The 19,277-nt window shown below is 41.5% G+C and overlaps 1 pseudogene; it reads left to right on the top strand.

Annotated features, from left to right (window-relative positions):
• The first annotated feature begins 5,322 nt into the window (after window positions 1–5,322).
• LOC136388325 (zinc finger protein 354C-like) lies at window positions 5,323–9,823 on the top strand (annotated as a pseudogene).
• Window positions 9,824–19,277: the final 9,454 nt, after the last annotated feature.

A 19,277-nucleotide genomic window follows, 5' to 3' on the forward strand; every position in this document is an offset into this window, starting at 1 on the left:
CCAACTAGCAGCAGCTTCCCGAATCACAACTTGTATCTCAGAATTTCACTCAGATCTCGAACAAAAATATGGACCAAGTCACAGCTTGTATCTTAAAAATTCATATGTTGGTCTGCTCGTATCTCTAGGTACCACTATACCTTATATAATCTTATGACCTCACATGGTACGATCTCTACATAATTCTAACCTCTTCCCTCACTCCCTCCAATAAGGACTGAGTCTGGACTACTGCCCAACAAATCGCAGATGAGGCCCATACTAGAAATAATGCTAATCCCATAGATACCACCGCAGTTCCTAACACAGACCCTAATTGGAGCTACCAAACAGACCACCAAAATTGGACAGCTAGAAACCTTATGATTGATTACCTCCTCCAAGCATTAAACATATTAGCGAATAAGGCTGTAAACTATGACAAAATCAAGGAAATTGTCCAGTGCGTTCAAGAAAACCCTGGAGAATTACTTGAATGCCTCTCCCAGGCCCTCCAAAAATATTCTAGAGTAGACCCAACAACCCCGGCTGGCACGGTTCTCTTACACTTCCACTTCATATCTCAATCTGCCCCAGACATTCAGAAAAAAGTTAAAAAGTTGGAGGATGGGCCAGAAACACCCCAAAGGGATCTCCTAAACCTTGCGTTTAAAATATTTCACAACCAGGAGGAACAGGAAAGGGAGGACCAGAAGAGGAGAGATCAGGAAAACTACCTTATGCTAGCAAAGGCCCTCCAGGGACACCTTCCAGTGGGCTCAAAAACCCCTCAAAAGGGGAGTTCTGGAACTTCTTCAGACCCACCAGGGCCTGCTTTAAATGCAGACAACATGGCCATTGAGCTAAGCAGTGCCCTAATCCCTGACCTCCTCCAGGTCCCTGTTATCACTGTCACCTTGAGGGACATTGGGGGTAGATTGCCCCAGCCACCAAAGGGGAACTGGAACAAAACTCCCCATATTAAATCCCACACCCAGATCTCTGACAGATTTTCTGGGACTGGTGACTGAAGATTGAAGGGGTCCTGGGCAGCTGGCCCCAGTACTCATCACACTCCATGAGCCCAGGGTAAAACTTTGTGTGGCAGGTAAGCCTATCTCCTTTCTTGTGGACACCAGGGCCCCTTTTTTACCCTCCCTGAATTTTCTGGCCCTCTTACCATCTCCAACACAACAATCATTGGAGTCTCGGGAATTAAAACTAATCTTTTAATAACTCACCCCCTCCTGTGCACTATAGAGACATACAAGTCACTCACCGCTTCTTAGTCATCCCACAATGTCCTGCCCCACTACTAGGTAGAGATATCCTCTCCATATTCTGAACTACCCTAACCTTGACGACTACACATAACAGTTCCTCAGCCAATATTCTCCTTTGGCTGGTGGCAGACACAGACTTGGTCACAAACCCTCTTCCACTTCCCCCAGAGGAGGGAAATCCCATAGTTTGGGACACCTCCCAACCCTCAGTTGCCAAACATCACACTCCCATCCTTATTCATCTCAAGAATCCCAACATCTAACCTTTTACTCCCCAATACTCCATTTCTCTAACCCATCTAAAGGGTCTCAAACCCTTAATCTAGAAATTCCTCTAGGCGGGACTACTAAAACTAATCAATTTCCCTTTCAATACTCCCATACTCCCTGTTCTAAAGACCAATGGCTCCTATCGCTTAGTGCAAGAACTCAGGGCTGTTAACTCAGCAGTATCACCCATCGCCCCAGTTGTTCCAAACCCATACACCATCCTATCCTCAATCCCCTCCTTGTCTTCCTTCTTCACAGTATTAGATCTTAAAGATGCTTTCTTCACCATTCCTCTAGATCCACAATGTCAGAATCTCTTTGCCTTCACATGGACTGATCCTGATGCTACGCATGCCCAACAACTAACTTGGACTGTTCTGTCCCAAGGCTTCAGTGATAGTTCTCATCTCTTTGGCCAAGCTTTAGCTGCAGATATCCAACTACTTCCCCTACTCCACAGTTCCCTCATCCAATACGTCGATGACTTCCTGCTTTGCAGCCCTATCTTCAAACAATCTCTACAAAACACCTCTCTCCTCAATTTCCTAGCCAAAAAAGGCTATCGAGTATCCCCTTCCACATGGTTGCAATGCTCAAAGCAGACCTCTGACCATGTCTTCCCCCTAGTTGGGGCTGCACTTTTTTCCACCTTGACCATCTGGAGTTCAGAGACAGACAGATGAAACTGACCCCTTGTTCCTCTATTCCCTGTTTACCTCTCAGCCTGTCTCACCCAATCAGGGGCTTTTTATATGTGTGGGACCAACACCTATATGTGTTTCCCTACTAATTGGACAGAAACCTGTACCATTATCTATCTTACCCCAAATATCAATATAATTCCACCCCATGAACCTCTCTCAGTTCCTAGTACTCTATCAATCAAAGGACCAGACGAGCCATACAGCTTCTTACAGAACCACATACAGGCCTTCACCAACCAGAAAACTGGAGAAATCTACCTAGCTCTACACACCAACCCTGAAACCTACACTCACTGGGCAGAAAAATTCGAGCCCCTATGACTATGCCCCTAAACAGCAGGAAGAAGTTACAGAAGAGAGACCACTGCCCCTATAACCTTACCCTGCCTTCTGCCTTCTCAATTTTTTTTTATATTATACAAGAAGAGTAAAAAATAATAGGTTTTAGTTCTTCAGGCTATGAACATAAGTTTCAATTTGTCTTTCCCCACCATTTTGTAAATTCCAACCATTTGTTCTATCACCTTTGACATCTACTTCTATATAAGGTAATAATCCGCACTAAGCTAAAACTTCCGCATAACTGCCTAACTACTCCTATCAATGATAGGCCATCCCATATCCTCCTTCCTTCCCTAAATGCCTTTAAAATTACTATACCAACCATAAACCAGGCTGTGCTCCCTTACAAGACAGCCTAGCAGGTTTTCTCTCAATAAAGCCTGTAACACTGGTCTTTTGGACTCTGAGTGATTCTATCACTATGAGATTCTTGATTGGTGATTTTTTTCTTTAAACACTTTAAATATTTCATTTTACTCTCTTATTCACATAGTTTCTTTTTTTTTATATATCTTTTTTTTTTCTGTATTTTTCTGAAGCTGGAAACGGGGAGAGACAGTCAGACAGACTCCCGCATGCGCCCGACTGGGATCCACCCGGCACGCCCACCAGGGGCGATGCTCTGCCCACCAGGGGGCGATGCTCTGCCCCTCCGGGGCGTCACTCTGCCACGACCAGAGCCACTCCAGCGCCTGGGGCAGAGGCCAAGGAGCCATCCCCAGGGCCCGGGCCATCTTTGCTCCAATGGAGCCTTGGCTGCGGGAGGGGAAGAGAGAGACAGAGAGTAATTTTAAAGGCATTTAGGGAAGGAAGGAGGATATGGGATGGCCTATCATTCTCCTATGTGCCCTGGCCAGGAATCGAACCCGGGTCCCCCACACGCCAGGCCAACGCTCTACTGCTGAGCCAACTGGCCAGGGCCTTATTCACATAGTTTCTAATGAGGAAATCTGCTGAAATTCTTATCCTTGTTCCTTTATAGGTATTTTCTGTCTTCTTTTAAGATTTTTTCCTCTTTTTTTTGGTTTTCTGTAGTTTGAATATAATATATCTAGGTGTAGATTTTTTTAGTATTTTACTTAGTAGGTATTCTCTTAGCTTCCTGGATCTACAGTCTGGTGTCTGTCACTACTTTTGGAAAACCCTCAGCCACTATTCTTTTAAATATTATTTTTGCTTCATTATCTCTTCTGGTTTTTCAAATACAGAACAATTTTATTTATTTATTTATTTAATTGATTTGAGAGAGAGAAAGAGAGAGAAAAGCATTGATTTGTTGTTCACCCATTCATGCATTGATTGATTGATTCTTGTATGTGCCCTGACTGGAGACAGAACCCACCACAACCTTGATGTATAAAAATGACACTCGAATAAAAAGACAAACTACACAATGGGAGAACATATTTGACAATACGTCTGATAAGGGGTTAATAACCAAAATTTATAAAGAATTTGTAAATCTCAACACCAGGAAGACAAACAATCCAATCCAAAAATGGGCAAAAGAGATGAATAAACACTTCTCCAAAGAGGACATACAGATGGCCAATAGGCATATGAAAAAATGCTCAACATCACTAATCATTAGAGAAATGCAAATTAAAACCACAATGAGATATCACCTCACACCAGCCAGAATGGCACCCATCAACAAAACAACACAGAATAAGTGCTGGCGAGAATGTGGAGAAAAGGGAACCCTCCTGCACTGCTGGTGGGAATGCAGACTGGTGCAGCCACTGTGGAAAACAGTATGGAGATTTCTCAAAAAACTGAAAATCAAACTGCCTTTTGATCCAGCTATCCCACTTTTAGGAATATACCCCAAGGACACCATAGAACAGCTCCAAAAGGATATATGCACCCCCATGTTTGTGGCAGCATTGTTCACAATAGCAAAGATCTGGAAACAGCCCACGTGTCCGTCAGAGGACGAGTGGATTAAAAAGCTTTGGTACATATATACTATGGAATACTACTCAGCCATAAGAAATGATGAATCGGATCATTTACAATAACATGGATGGACCTTGATAACATTATATGGAGTGAAATAAGTAAATCAGAAAAAAACTAAGAACTATATGAATCCATACATAGAAGGGACATAAAAATGAGACTCAGAGACATGAACAAGAATGTGATGGCAACAGGGGTGGGGGGTGGGGGGAGGGGGGATGGGGCAAAGAAGGAGAGAAGGGTTGGGGGAGGGGAGGGGCACAAGAAAACCAGATAGAAGGTGACAGAAGACAATTTCACTTTGGGGGAGGGGTATACAGCACAATCAAATGTCAAAATAATCTAGAGATGTTTTCTTTCAACATATGTACCCTGATTTATCAATGTCACTGCATTAAATTTAATAAATAAATTTAAAAAAAAAGTAAAATAAAAAAGACACTCCAAGCCACTGAGCTACCTGGCTAGGGCTAGAGAGATTTTAAATGATCAATTAATATATTTTTAATTGCAAGAGGATACACATGATATACCAGTGAGAAACTTAGGGGTGTGACACAATCAATCCTCACAGTTTCTCTGGGTCAGGAATGTAAACAGCCAGCAGAAATACCTTATCTTTCCCATACAAAGTGTGTGGTCTTAGCTGAAAGTCTTAAAGGGGCTAGAGTCATCTGAAGTCTCATTCACTCATGTATCTGGTAGTTGGTGCCAGCTCTTGGCTGAGACCTAGCTTGGGCTTTTGGAGGAAGCATCTATTGTGATCTTTGTGAGCTTACAACATGGTGGCCAGGTTGTAAAGGTGAGTATCAGAGGAGCCAGGTAGAAGGTATGACCTGGCAGGTAGAAGGTATTGACCTCTCCTTGGAACTCACAGCATCACTCCCACTGAATTCTACTGGTCATGACATCTGTAATCTCTCATACAGGTTCAAGGGAAGGAAACCGTCCTTATTTCTCTGTGGGAGAAGCGTCAATGTCACATATATAGAAGTCTATGAGATGGAAGAAATATTCAAGTGATGGTTGGTTTCAAAAACAACAGATGTAGTTTATTTGAAATATGTAGAATCCTGAACATTTTCAGAATTGGTTGCTACACATCCCCATGTCATCTTCTTACTGAGTGTTTCAGTGAAGAAGATGAGGGCTGGCTTTGCCATTACAGGAGTCTGACATTCAGGGATGTGGCCGTGCTCTTCAGCTGGGCTGGGTGGCTGTGCCTGGACTCTGTGCAGAGAACCCTGTACCAGGATGCTGGAGAACTACCACACTCTGGTTTCTCTTGGTGAGGAGGTTGCCTTTAACTTATTATTTTGATTTTGGAGAGAGGAGAAAGAGAAAGGGGAAGAGGAGCAGGAATTATGAATTCATAGTAGTTGCTTGTTGTATGAAGCCTGGAGTTTTGAACTGGCCTCAGCATTCCAGGTCAACACTTTATCCACTGTATCACCACAGGCTGGGCAACGTTGCCTCTAATGAAGCCTCTGTGTGGAGACACCCTATGGCTCCCATGTGGGTTTCATAGTCTGCAGGTCCCTCCCCTGCTGCAATCCCGGGAGAGGACAAACCTCTCGAGGTGCTGCCGTTCATTTGTGTTGTAACATCCTTTATTTCTCTGCTTCTCGTGCCTCCCCCGCCCCCTTTCTCAGAATTTCCTCCTACTCCAGTGGCTAGATTCTGGAAAACATACAGGACTCTCATGTTAGAGGCAACACAGCCAGGCTGGGTACTGGTTCAGATCTGTCCCTGAAAGCCCAGCCCTTCCTCTGACCCCAGGCATCTGCCCTGTGGGTCAGCTCTGAGAGTACTCTTCATGCTATCTGTTCAGACTTCATCTCTTCCCTTATGAGTAGGGATGCTGTTTCCAATGCTGGAGGTGATCTGCCAGTTGCAGCAGGAAAGAGATCCTTGCATGGTGAAAAGAGAAACTCCTCAGGACTCCTCTCTAGGTGAGTAAGTGAGTGACTGGGAGGCAAGCACAGGGTGTCTCATGCATGTGATGTCAGGAGGAGGCAGCTCTAGACACTCCTGGGAGATCTGTGCCCCCACTCAAGTGTCCAGGACTGCCTAGCAAAAGCCTCTTTGGTCTGATGGTCCTCTTGGCATCAGGAAGGTCTCCATCTGGATGTCTGTTCTCACACCCTCTGCATTTGCCCCTCTCCCTTTATCCCCTTGCCCCTCTCCCATCTCTGTCCTGTGACTCTGCACAGCACTCTTTCCATTGACATCAGCCCGGGTTCATTACACTTTCCGCTGCCATCTGTATTTTGAGTTCTTTATCATTTTTCACCAGTCACATATTTAAAAGTGTTATCCATGTTCCTCTTGTCTCTGATCCTCAGCATTTCCCTCCATCTTCTTGGAGATGGGTGGTTATCCCCACGGTTACATGCAGCCTGCCATCATTAGCGTGACCACTGTAGCTGTTCTAGTCCAGAAGTTGGCAGGCTTTTCCTATAAAGGGCCACATAGCAGATGTTTTGGTTTTGGGAGCCCTGTGGTCTCCATTGCAGCCAGTTGCTGCCACTGTGGCGCAAAAGCAGCCAGAAATACAACTTCAATGAATAGATGTGGCTGTGTTCTAACAGAACTTCCAACAACAGGTGCCCCTATATTCTGGAAAACATGTAGGACTCTCATATTAGAGGCAGCTAGCCAAGCTGGATACTGCTTCTACCTGGGAGGTGAGGTGGGAGGAAGGCATGAGAAGCAGAAAAGAATGGCATGAACAATATCACAAACAGAGACCTGCAGGTAGCTGACCTCTTTTCTAAGCCCACTCTAATCTAGTACCTTTTTTTTAAAAATCATAAAACTATGGTTAGACAGAGCACTTAAAGGCAATCACATGTAGAAACTTCTTTTTATATCTGAAGAAACAGTATCAGAGATTTTAAAATTCTTCAGTCACAGAGCTAGAGAGCTGGAATGCAGTACTGTGACATTCTATCTATCACCAATATAATGTCTCTTCACCATGTGACATGGGTTGGTGATATTTGGCTTCTATCTTTGTGACTGGACCTTACGTCTGTTACTCTTGTCCTCATTGACATCAACAAAGAGAAAGACAGAGAGAGGGACAGATGGGGACAGGCAGACAGGAAGGGAGAGAGATGAGAAGCATCAATTCTTCATTGCAGCACCTTAGTTTTTCACTGATTGTTTTCTCATATGTGACTTGACTGGGGGACTACAGCAGAGCAAGTGACCCCTTACTCTAGCCAGTGATATTGGGCTTCACACCAGTGTTTTTTGGGCTCAAGCCAGTGACCATGGGGACACGTCTGTGATCCCACACTTAAGCCAGCTACCCCTTGCTCAAGCTGGTGAGCCTCTGCTCAAGCCGGATGAGCCTGCGCTCAAGCCAGTGACCTCGGGGTCTCAAACCCGGGTCCTACGCATCCCAGTCTGACGCTCTATCCACTGTGCCACTGCCTGGTCAGGCTAAAGTAAAATCTTTAATGTGACATTAAACCTACTTCATAGCCTATCTCCATATTCCTTTTTAGTCTCATCAATGGCCACTTGAATTTCAGCTCCATGTTCTGGGAAAATCTGCATACTTATAACATTTGTGTGTTATTCCTTTAGCTCAAATCACCTCTTCCATCTTGTCTACTGGAAAACTGCTTATTCTTCAAGATACATTGTGTGCCCACCTTTACATCTCAAGTTGTGCTCTCTTAATTTTCAGTGTAAATTTGTCTAGTGTGTTCTCCCATACCACACCTTAGCCTATTAGCATCTCTTTCCTTTCCATTCTGTTTTTCTCCAGATTCAAGTCCAGATTTGAGATCAAATGATATCGAACCTCTTTTATATGTATTACTGCCAATGTTAGTGTCCCACCAGTGTACGTTTGCCTCTTCCAGCAGAGGAGGCATTAATCCTTCTAATTAATTCCAGATTTCAAGACTTGGCCTGAAATAGAAGTGTTGCCTCCCAGATAGGACATTTTAATAAAAGAACCATCTCAGGGAATAATAAAGGAAAAATCCACTGAGTTTGGTCATTGGGGCATCATGTTTGGAGAAGCTTTGGAATTTGAGAGAACAGAGCAGGAACAACAGAAGAAACATTTAGGCAAATGGTAGCCTCACACAAGAAAACCATCTATGGTGATGGAGACCATATAAGTCTTGAGTTAGGGAAAGGCTTACTTATAAATAATTCTTGTGACACAACAGAGTATTCCTATAGAAAAGACACCCAATATATATTATACTTTTGGGAAAGACTTTAAACAGGATTTTGATCTAATAAAGTGCTTGCAAGTTTATTCTGGAGAAAAACCTCATATTTGTAAAGCATGTGGGAAAAGCTTCCATCAGGGTCTTCATCATATTGACCACCAGAGACTTCATAGTGCTGAGAAACCCTACAAATGTAATGAATGTGGGAAAAATTTCAGCCATTGATCATCCCTTCTTGCCCACCAGAGAATTCACACTGGAGAGAAACCTTACAAATGTAATGAATGTGAGAAATATTGTAGCAGCAGTTTAACTCTTATCGATCATCTGAGAGTGCATATCAGAGAGAAACCCTATCAATTTAAGGAATGTGGTAAAACCTTTAGCCAGTGTTCGACCCTCACTGTACACCAGAGAATTCATATTGGAGAGAAACTCTATAAATGTGGTAAATGTGAGAAGGCTTTCAGCTGTAGAGCAAAACTTTGTAGACATCAAAGGATCCATAAGGGTGAGAAACCCTATAAATGTAGGAAATGTGGGAAAGGCTACAGCCACCTTACATCCCTGGCTGAACATCAGAGGCTTCATACTGGAGAACAGCTGTGTAAATGTTTGGAGTGTAGGAGAACTTTTACACGCATCTCAGCTCTTGTTGAGCATCAGCAAATTCACACTGGACAAAAACCCTATCAATGTAATGAATGTGGGAAAAACTTCATCCAGTATTTATCCTTCAATGAACATTGTAAAATTCATACTGGGGAGAAACTTTGTATGTGTGCAGAATGTGTGAAAGCCTTTGGGTACAAATCCAACCTTTATAAACATCAGAGAATTCATACTGGAGAGAAACCCTGTCATGTCAGTGTAGTCAGTATGGGAAATCTTTCAGCCAGTATTCATTCCTAACAGAACATGAGAGAACTCATACTGGAGATAAATTCTATAAATGTATGGAATGTGGGAAAGCCTACAGTTACAGATCAAACCTCTGTAGACACAGAAAGTCCGCAATAAAGAAAAACTCTATAAATGGAAGGAATATGGAATCAGAGATTTCTTTTTTTTTAATTTTTATTAATTTTAATGGGGTGACATCAATAAATCAGGGTACATATGTTCAAAGAAAACATGTCCAGGTTATCTTGTCAATCAATTATGTTGCATACCCATCACCCAAAGTCAGATTGTCCTCCGTCACCTTCTATCTAGTTTTCTTTGTGCCTCTCCCCCTCCCCCTCTCCCTTCTTCCCTCTCCCCCATAACCACCACATTCTTGTCCATGTCTCTTAGTCTCATTTTCATGTCCCACCAATGTATGGAATCATGCAGTTCTAGGTTTTTTCTGATTTACTTATTTCACTCCATATAATGTTATCAAGATCCCACCGTTTTGTTGTAAATGACCTGAAGTCATCATTTCTTATGGCTGAGTAGTATACCATAGTGTATATGTGCCGCATCTTCTTAATCTAGTCTTGTGTGTGTGTGTGTATTTTTTTTTCAGTGATTAAAGCCTTTAAGCCAGGGGTTTCAAACTCGCGGCCCACGGGCCGCATGCGGCCCGCCAAACAATTTTGTACCGATTTTTTTTTGTTTTCAACTGCAGTGAGAAAAGTGTTGCGTAACAGTTGCCTTTTGTAGACCTAGTGCGGCCCGCCGAATGGCTGTGATCTTGCTCTGTGGCCCACATGCTGAGTTGAGTTTGAGACCCCTGCTTAAGCAAACTCTTGGCCAATACAACAACAATCCATAAAAGAGTAGTGTCCTTAACATGTTCACCAAGTCCAAGTTGGCACCAACACCATTCCAAATCCCTGCAAATGAAACCCAACTCCAGTTCAGTCTGTTAGGAGCTATCACAAGGAGCAGGAGTCCAGAAAAAGTCCACACCCAGGAAAAGTCCGCATGGCACTGGAATTGTCACAATTCTATACTTTGCAGCTCACGTCCAAGTCCCAATGACCGCTGCTTCTAGCTGGTAATGATTCAGGTAGACTGGAAAAGCCATCTGCAGCATGTGTGGAGATGGAGCCTCTGTTCTCTGCCTGGAGAGATGAGACCAGGGTGCTTTTCCCTGGAGCTCTGCAACTGTCGTGTGATAAGAGAACCTTGGGATACACTAAGCTGAGTGGCAAAGGTAAATTTACAATAGAAGTTGGAAAAAGGGGGAGAGAGAGCTCTAAATTAGGAGTAGGTCCCAGCCTGAAATATGAGTGGGGCATTGAGGTAGGAGGAATAAAGGAAACACTATATATTAAACAAAGCAGCAGAAAATAGGACTATCAACATCCACAACAGATATCTTTGAGGGAAGAATAAAAAACCTGACTATTCAGACAAGACATAGTTAAGTGGCCCTTGGGCAAATGAGATCAGTTTACCTGCTTCTTGGAAGAAATACCCTAGGCTCATCCACAGTGTCTTATATGGGGCCGATGGCCCTGGGCACCTTCAGCCTTCAGTGGCAAACCCCAGCATTCTGGGCAAGGTTAGGTCATAGGTGGCTGGAGCAGGGCTGGAAGAGACTGAACCCTCCCTTAGAGGAGCAAGGGGGAAGCCTACCTTCCAGTGTCCCTTTTCCTCACAGCAAAGGCATGTAAGCCTGGCAGGCTTTAGCTCAATGACCTTCCTTTTCACTATTGAAGCAGGACCCAGATGGATTCCTATGAGACTTCTTTGGGGCGCTGGAGCCTTTAAAGGCATATCCTAAAAGCTGGTAGTTCCCCTGATCTCTATTGGGCTTTTTCTGCCTCTTGGTATCTTAAAAAGCCATGCTCAGAAGATCTCGCTGAGGGGTTTGAGGATCCCCGTCCGCCTATATAAACCTTTTCCATATATCTGGAGCTATTTGGAAAAAGACAAAACAGTGTTATTAGCTGGATCAAATAAAAGAAGGTAGAAGTTTGCAGGAGAAGATTTGGCGTTTCCTGTTCATAAGCATTCAAAAAAAATTAAAAAATTTTTAAGTAAAAAGCATGATATGGCAGACCCGTAGGAGTTCCAGGATATGACTCCCCCCTTTTAAATTTTTTTAAATTGACCTTAAAATATTTTCTGGGTACACTTTAATAATACCTTGACTTTAAAGCTTGTAAGAAATACCCATAATTCGAAAGGTTTGACAGAATACAGTAAATGCTTTTGCTACATATGCAGGAGCATTGTCAGTTTTAACCAGTTTAGGAAATCCAATAATAAAAAAAATGCATACAGACAATGAGCTATACCATGCTTAGCAGCCTCTCCTGTTCAGGCAGAGGTTACTATGTATATAAATCCAGAATAAGTATCCACTGTAACGTGGACATAGGGCTGTTTGCCAAATGAAGGTATATGAGTAACCTCCATTTGTCAAAGTTGTCCTGGTAGGAGTCCTTGAGGGTTAACTCCAAATGAAGGGACAGACTGTAGTATAGGACCCCTTGGACAGGATTTCCCAATCTGCCATGCTGCTTCCCGAGAAAGTTGAAACTGTTTACACAGGGCTGCAGCGTTCTGGTGATGAATAGTATGAGACTGAATTGCTCGATCTGTCATGGTTGCTCCAAATAATTTTCTTTTGGGTAGCTTGATCAACAAGGGCATTCCCTTGTGCTAAAGCTCCAGGGAGCATGGAGTAAACTTGAGTATGCCCTATAAAACATGGAGCTCTATGTTGACATACAAGTCTTTGAAGAAGGAGGAAGAGCTGAAATAGTTCATCAGCATTTGTCCCTAAGACAGCAGTCTTTATAGTGGAAACAACCATAAGTAAATATTTACTGTCTGTATATAGATTAAAGGAGGAATATAGCAAATGCTGAAAAGCCATGATAATGGCATATAATTCTAGTCTTTGAGCTGATTTTAAGTGGACTGTTTCAGTATAAAGTTGTCCATTGATTTGCAAAAGTGATTTGCCATTTAGTGAAAGTTTCCCAGAGCCATTTTTTTGATCCTTTGAAAAAAGGAACAACAATAATTTTGAGGCTCAAAACCTATAAGCTGTAAGGGTTGTCTATGCCCCTTGATAATCCAGGAGGCAACAAGATCAAAATATGGAAGTGTATTCCATGGGCTATTAGATGGTTCAATGTGCCCAAGCTGTAGCTGCTCTTGTACCAATTGAGCAGCTGCTCTAAGTTTCTCCTGAGAAAGGGGCCGTTGGTCTACCCATACAGGATTATCTGATTTCCAAGTAATTGGGTCTGCACACTGCATTATTGAGGTAGCAGGAGCTACCAAGGCCCCTATGCTAAATTTTGATATCCTAATCCACACCTTCTGGTATTGGGTGCCACTTCTATGGGGGTGAGAATTCCTCGCAGTTCTTTCCCTAGTCCCTTAGTGGGCAAAAATCCCTGATCACCATTAGGACTGACAAGTAACGCTCCCATATTTTTCAAAACATCTCTAACCCACAAATTAACTGGCCATCCAGGGAGCTTCAAAAATCCAGAATGACCTTCTTAATCTTTCCAATGTAAAAAACTAGAACTTTGTTGAGGGGATTTACTCTGCCCTATACCTTGTAATTCTGTGGCTGCTGCATGAGTGGGCCAGGAAGGAGGCCAATGTAGCTTAGCAATAACAGATACATCAGATCCAGTATCTAAAAGTCCTTTAAATTTATGCCCTTGTATTGTTAGTTCCATTTTAGGGCGTTCCTGACCTATTTTTTAAAATCCAATTGGCAAAATCAGAGGAGCCAAATCGCCAATTTTCTTGGGGCCCCTTTTGCAGGATATGGCCTGAGAAGCAGAATTAGCATCCTTATACTATTCTTCTAACTGCCTGAATTAGCCCTGAGACAAATTCTTTTTTTTAATTAATTTTAATGGGGTGACATTGATAAATCAGGGTACATATGTTCAGAGAAAACAGCTCTAGGTTATTTTGACATTTGCTTATGCTGCATTTCCATCACCCGAAGTCCAATTGTCTTTCGTCACCTTCTAATTGGTTTTCTTTGTGCCCCTCCCCTCCCCCAACCCACTCCCTCTCCTCTCCCCCACTCCGTAACCCTTCTCCATGTCTCTGAGTCTCATTTTTATGTCCCATCTATGTATGGAATAATATAGTTCGTAGTTTTTTCTGATTTACTTATTTTGTTCAGTATAATGTTATCAAGGTTCATCCATGTTGTTGTAAATGATCTGATGTCATCATTTCTTATGGCTGAGTAGTATTCCATAGTATATATGTACCAAAGCTTTTTAATCCACTCATCCTCTGATGGACACTTAGGCTGTTTCCAGATCTTCACTATTGTGAACAATGCTGCCATAAACATGGGGGTGCATTTCTTCTTTTCATACAGTGTTATGGTGTTCTTGGGGTATATTCCTAACAGTGGGAAAGCTGGGTCAAAAGGCAGTTTGATTTTTAATTTTATGAGAAATCTCCATACTATTTTCCACAGTGGTTGCACCAGTCTGCATTCCCACCAGCAGTGCAGGAGGGTTCCCTTTTCTTCACATCCTCCCCAGCACTTATTCTGTGTTTTGTTGATGAGCGCCATTCTGACTGGTGTGAGGTGATATCTCATTGTGGTTTTAATTTGCATTTCTCTAATGACTAGTGATGTTGAGCATTTTTTCATATGCCTATTGGCCATCTGTATGTCCTCTTTGGAGAAGTGTCTATTCATTTCTTTTGCCCATTTTTGGATTGGATTGTTTGTCTTCCTGGTATTAAGTTTTACAAGTTCTTTATAAATTTTGGTTATTAACCCCTTATCAGACACATTGTCAAATATATTCTCCCATTGTGTAGTTTGTCTTTTTATTCTGTTCTTATCATTTTTAGCTGTGCAGAAGCTTTTTTGTTTGATATAATCCCATTTGTTTATCCTGTCTTTTATTTCACTTGCCCATAGAGATAAACTGGCAAAATATATTGCTGCGAGAAATGTTGGAGAGCTTACTGCCTATGTTTTCTTCTCAGATGCTTATGGTTTCATGACTTACATTTAAGTCTTTTATCCATTTTGAGTTTATTTTTGTGAATGGTGTAAGTTGGTGATCTCGTTTCATTTTTCTGCATGTAGCTGTCCAATTTTCCCAACACCATTTGTTGAAGAGGCTGTCTTTACTCCAATGTATGCTCTTCCCTCCTTTGTCAAATATCAGTTGTCCATAAAGGTGTGGGTTTATTTCTGGGTTCTCAATTCTGTTTCATTGATCTATATGCCTGTTCTTATGCCAGTACCATGCTGTTTTGAGTACAATGACCTTATAGTATAACTTGATATCAGGAAGTGTGATACCTCCCACTTTATTCTTCCTTTTCAAGATTGCTGAGGCTATTCATGTTCTTTTTCGGTTCCATATAAATTTTTGAAATATGTATTCTATATCTTTGAAGTAAGTCATTGATATTTTAATCAGTATTGCATTGAATTTATAAATTGCTTTGGGTAATATAGACATTTTAATGATGTTTATTTTTCCTAACCATGAGCATGGTGTATGCTTCCACTTGTTTGTATCTTCCCTGATTTCTTTTATCAATGTTTTATAATTTTCCGAGTACAAGTCTTTAATCTCCCTGGTTAAGTTTATTCCTAGGTACTTTATATTTTTTGGTTGCAATGGTAAAGGGGGTTGATTCCTTAATCTCTCTTTCTGACAGTTCATTGTTAGTGTATAAAAATGCCTCTGATTTCTGAGTATTAATTTTATATCCTGCCACCTTGCTGAATTCATTTATCAGGTCTAGTAGTTTTTTGACTGTGACTATAGGGTTTGCTATATACAATATCATATCATCTGCAAATAATGATAGTTTTACTTCTTCTTTTCCAATTTGGATGTTTTTTATTTCTTTTTCTTGTCTGATTGTTGTGGTGAGGACTTCCAGAACTATGTTGAATGAGAGTGGTGAAAGGGGGCACCCCTGCTGTGTTCCTGATCTTAAGAGGATTACTTTTAATTTTTGCCCATTGAGTATAATGTTGGCTGTGGGTTTGTCATAGATGGCCTTTATCATGTTGAGGTCTGTTCCCTGTATTTCCACTTTGCTGAGAGTTTTGATCATGAATGGGTACTGGATTTTATCAAATACTTTTTCTGCATCTATTTAAATTATCATGTGGTTTTTCTCCTTCCTTTTGTTTATGTGATGAATCACATTGATTGATTTGAGAATATTGTACCAGCCTTGCTTCCCAAGAATAAATCCCACTTGATCCTGGTGTATCATTTTTTTCATATATTGCTGGATCCAGTTTGCTAATATTTTGTTGAGGACTTTAGCACCTAAATTCATCAGGGATATTGGCCTATAATTTTCATTCTTTGTGTTGTCTTTGCTTGGTTTTGGAATCAGAATTATGCTCACCTCATAAAAGGAGCTTGGAAGTCTTCCTACCTCTTGAATTTTTTGAAATAGCTTGAGAAGAATAGGAATTAGTTTTTCTTTGAATATTTGGTAGAATTCACTTGTGAAGGAATCAGGCCCAGGACCTTTCTTTTTTGAAAAAGCTTTTTGATAACTGTTTCAATATCATTTGTTGTAATTGGTCTGTTTAGGTTTTCTGATTCTTCCAGATTAATTTTTGGAAAATTATATGTTTCAAGGAATTTGTCCATTTCATCTAGGTTGTCTAGTGTTTTGGCATACAGTTCTTCATAGTATTTTCTTACAACATTTTGTATTTCTGTTGTGTCAGTTGTTATTTCTCTACTCTTGTTCCTAATTTTATTTATTTAAGTCCTCTCTCTTTTTTTCTTGGTGAGTCTGGTTAAAGGTTCATTGATCCTGTTTACCTTTTTAAAGAACCAGCTCCTGGTTTCATTGATCCTCTGTATTGTTTCTTTAGCCTCTATGTCATTTATTTCTGCTCTGATCTTTATTATTTCCTTCCTTGTACTAGCTCTGGGCTTTACTTGCTGTACTTTTTCTAGTTCTTTTATATGTAGGGTCAAGTATTTTATTTGAGCTTTTTCTAGCTTTTTGAGTTATGCCTGTAATGCTATGAACTTCCCTCTCAAGACTGCTTTTGCTGTGTCTCATAAATTTTGAGTTGATGTATGCTCATTATTGTTTGTTTCTAGGAATTTTTAAATTTTTTTTTTGATTGCATTGTTTACCCATTTGTTATTTAATAACGTGCTATTTAGTTTCCAAGTGTTTGAGTATTTTTCAGTTTTTCTGTTGTGGTTCATTTTTAGTTTCATGCCATTGTGATCAGAGAAAGTGCTCGATATGATTTCAATTTTTTAAAATTTGTTGAGACTGCTTTTGTGCCCTAACATGTGGTCTATCCTAGAGAATGTACCATGAGCACTTGAAAAGAATGTATATTCTGCTGCCTTAGGGTGAAAGGTTCTGAAGATATCTATTAAATCGAGTTGATCTAGTATGTTCTTTAAGTCTGCTGTTTCTTTGTTAATTTTCTTTCTTGAGGATCTATCTAGTGATGTTAGTGGGGTATTGAAATCCCCTACTATTATAGTATTGTTGCTGATCTCGCCCTTTAAATCCATCAAAGTCCGCTTTATACATTTAGGTGCTCCTATATTAGGTGCGTAGATAATTATAATGGGTATATCTTCCTGTTGGATTGCTCCCTTTATCATTATGTAGTGACCTTCTTTATCTTTTACTATAGCCTTTGTTTTAAAGTCCATTTTGTCTGATATAAGTATTGGTACCCCAGCATTTTTTCATTTCCATTTGCGTGAAATATTTTTTCCATCCTTCTATCTTCAGTCTATGTGTATCTTTTGTTTTAAGGTGTGTCTCTTGTAGACAGCATATGTATGGGTCCTGTTTTCTTATCCACACAGCTACCCTATGTCTTTTGATCGTATCATTTAATCTATTTACATTTAAGGTTATTATTGATATGTAATTGTTTATTGCCATTTTATTCTTTAAAATTGTATTCCTCTTTTGCTATATTCTTTTTGTCCTTTGATCTGTTTAAAACAGGCCCCTTAGCATTTCTTGCAGCCTTGGTTTGGTTGTAGTGAATTTCTTAAGTTTTTTTTTGTCTGGAAAGCTTTTTATTTCTCCTTCAATTTTAAACGATAGCCTTGCTGGATAAAGTAGTCTTGGTTGTAGGCTCTTGTTCTGCATTACTTTGAATATTTCCTGCCATTCCCTTCTGGCCTCAAGTTTTCTGTTGAGAAGTTGGAAGTCATCCTTATGGGGGCTCCTTTGTAGGTGATAGTCTTTTTTTTCTCTAGCAGCTTTTAATATTTTCTCTTTATCACTTAGCTTTGGTATTTTAATTATGATGTGTCTTGGTGTTGATTTCTTTGGGTTTCTCTTTAATGAAGTTCTCTGTGCTTCCTGAACACATGTGCGATGTTTTCCTGCCTTAATTGAGGGAAGTTTTCAGCTATGATATGCTTGAACAAAGTCTCTATCTCTTGTTCTTTCTCTTCTTCTTCAGGAACCCTTATGATGCGGATGTTATTTCTCCTCATGTTGTCACAGAGCTCTCTAAGAGTTTCCTCTGGCTTTTTGAGTCTCTTTTCTTTTTTCTGCTCTGCTTCCATGCCTTTATTTATCATGTCCTCTAACTCGCTGATTCGATTCTCAGCTTCATCCATCCTGCTTTTAATTCCTTCCATTGTGTTCTTCATTTCTGATATTGTATTTGTCATTTCTGACTGATTCTTTTTTATTATTTCTATGTCCTTTTTTATATTTGCTATCTCTTTATTTAGGTGTTCATAATGACCATCTATTGTTGTTCTAATATCTTTGAGCATCCTAACAATCGTTATTTTAAACTCTGCATCTGGTAATTTTGTTATATCTGATTCATTCAGGTCCTTTTCTGGGGATTTCTCTTGATTCATTTGTGTTGCATTTCTCTGCCTTCTCACTTCTCTGTGTAGAAGAAGGTCTTGGCTACTGGAGTCCACTGGGTGTGGCCTCTGTTCCCTAGGTATGGTCTGTCTGCAGGCCCGCCACCCCTCTGCTGTTGCTGCCTAGGGTGTTTGGGTATGGGCGTCACCAATGCCTGCCCACTGGGGCTGTTGCTGTGGTTTCTGCCTTTCCTTCACAGAGTGGCTGTGATCACGTGCTTGGGTGTACAAGCCTTGGTGACCTTGGCCTTCACCCCACCCCTATGGGTGGTGTTATGCTCTGCCCTGAGGGCAGTGGTGAGCACCTTTGCTCAGCTGCGTGGCTCTGCCTGTTTGTGGGCTTCTGCCTCGCCCTTGCAGGAGGAACCCGCTGGTGGGACGGCTGCAAGCCTTGGCTCCACAGGCCAGGTGGGACTGCGTGCCCATGCTCAGTAGCGGGACTCTGCCTGTTCTGGGCTTTTGGCTCCACTCCAAAGTCAGGCCACAAGCCTCTGTTCCGCGGGTGGGGCAAGGCTGTGCTCCTGCACCCTTGCTCAAGGGCTGGTCTCCACCCCTTCTGGGGTTCCCGCCCTTCTCCCACAGGCTGGATTACAGGCAGCCCACAGCTGGGCTTGACCACTTTTGTACGCCCCTTCCTCCCCAGCCAGGCAAGACTGATCTCACACCTGAGCCCAGTGCTGGCCACCCAGCTTCCACCTTTGCCGACAGAACCGCCCTTTCGCGTCCCGC

The sequence above is a fragment of the Saccopteryx leptura genome, chromosome 1 (assembly GCF_036850995.1).
Source record: "Saccopteryx leptura isolate mSacLep1 chromosome 1, mSacLep1_pri_phased_curated, whole genome shotgun sequence".
In the NCBI taxonomy this organism is placed as follows: domain Eukaryota; kingdom Metazoa; phylum Chordata; class Mammalia; order Chiroptera; family Emballonuridae; genus Saccopteryx; species Saccopteryx leptura.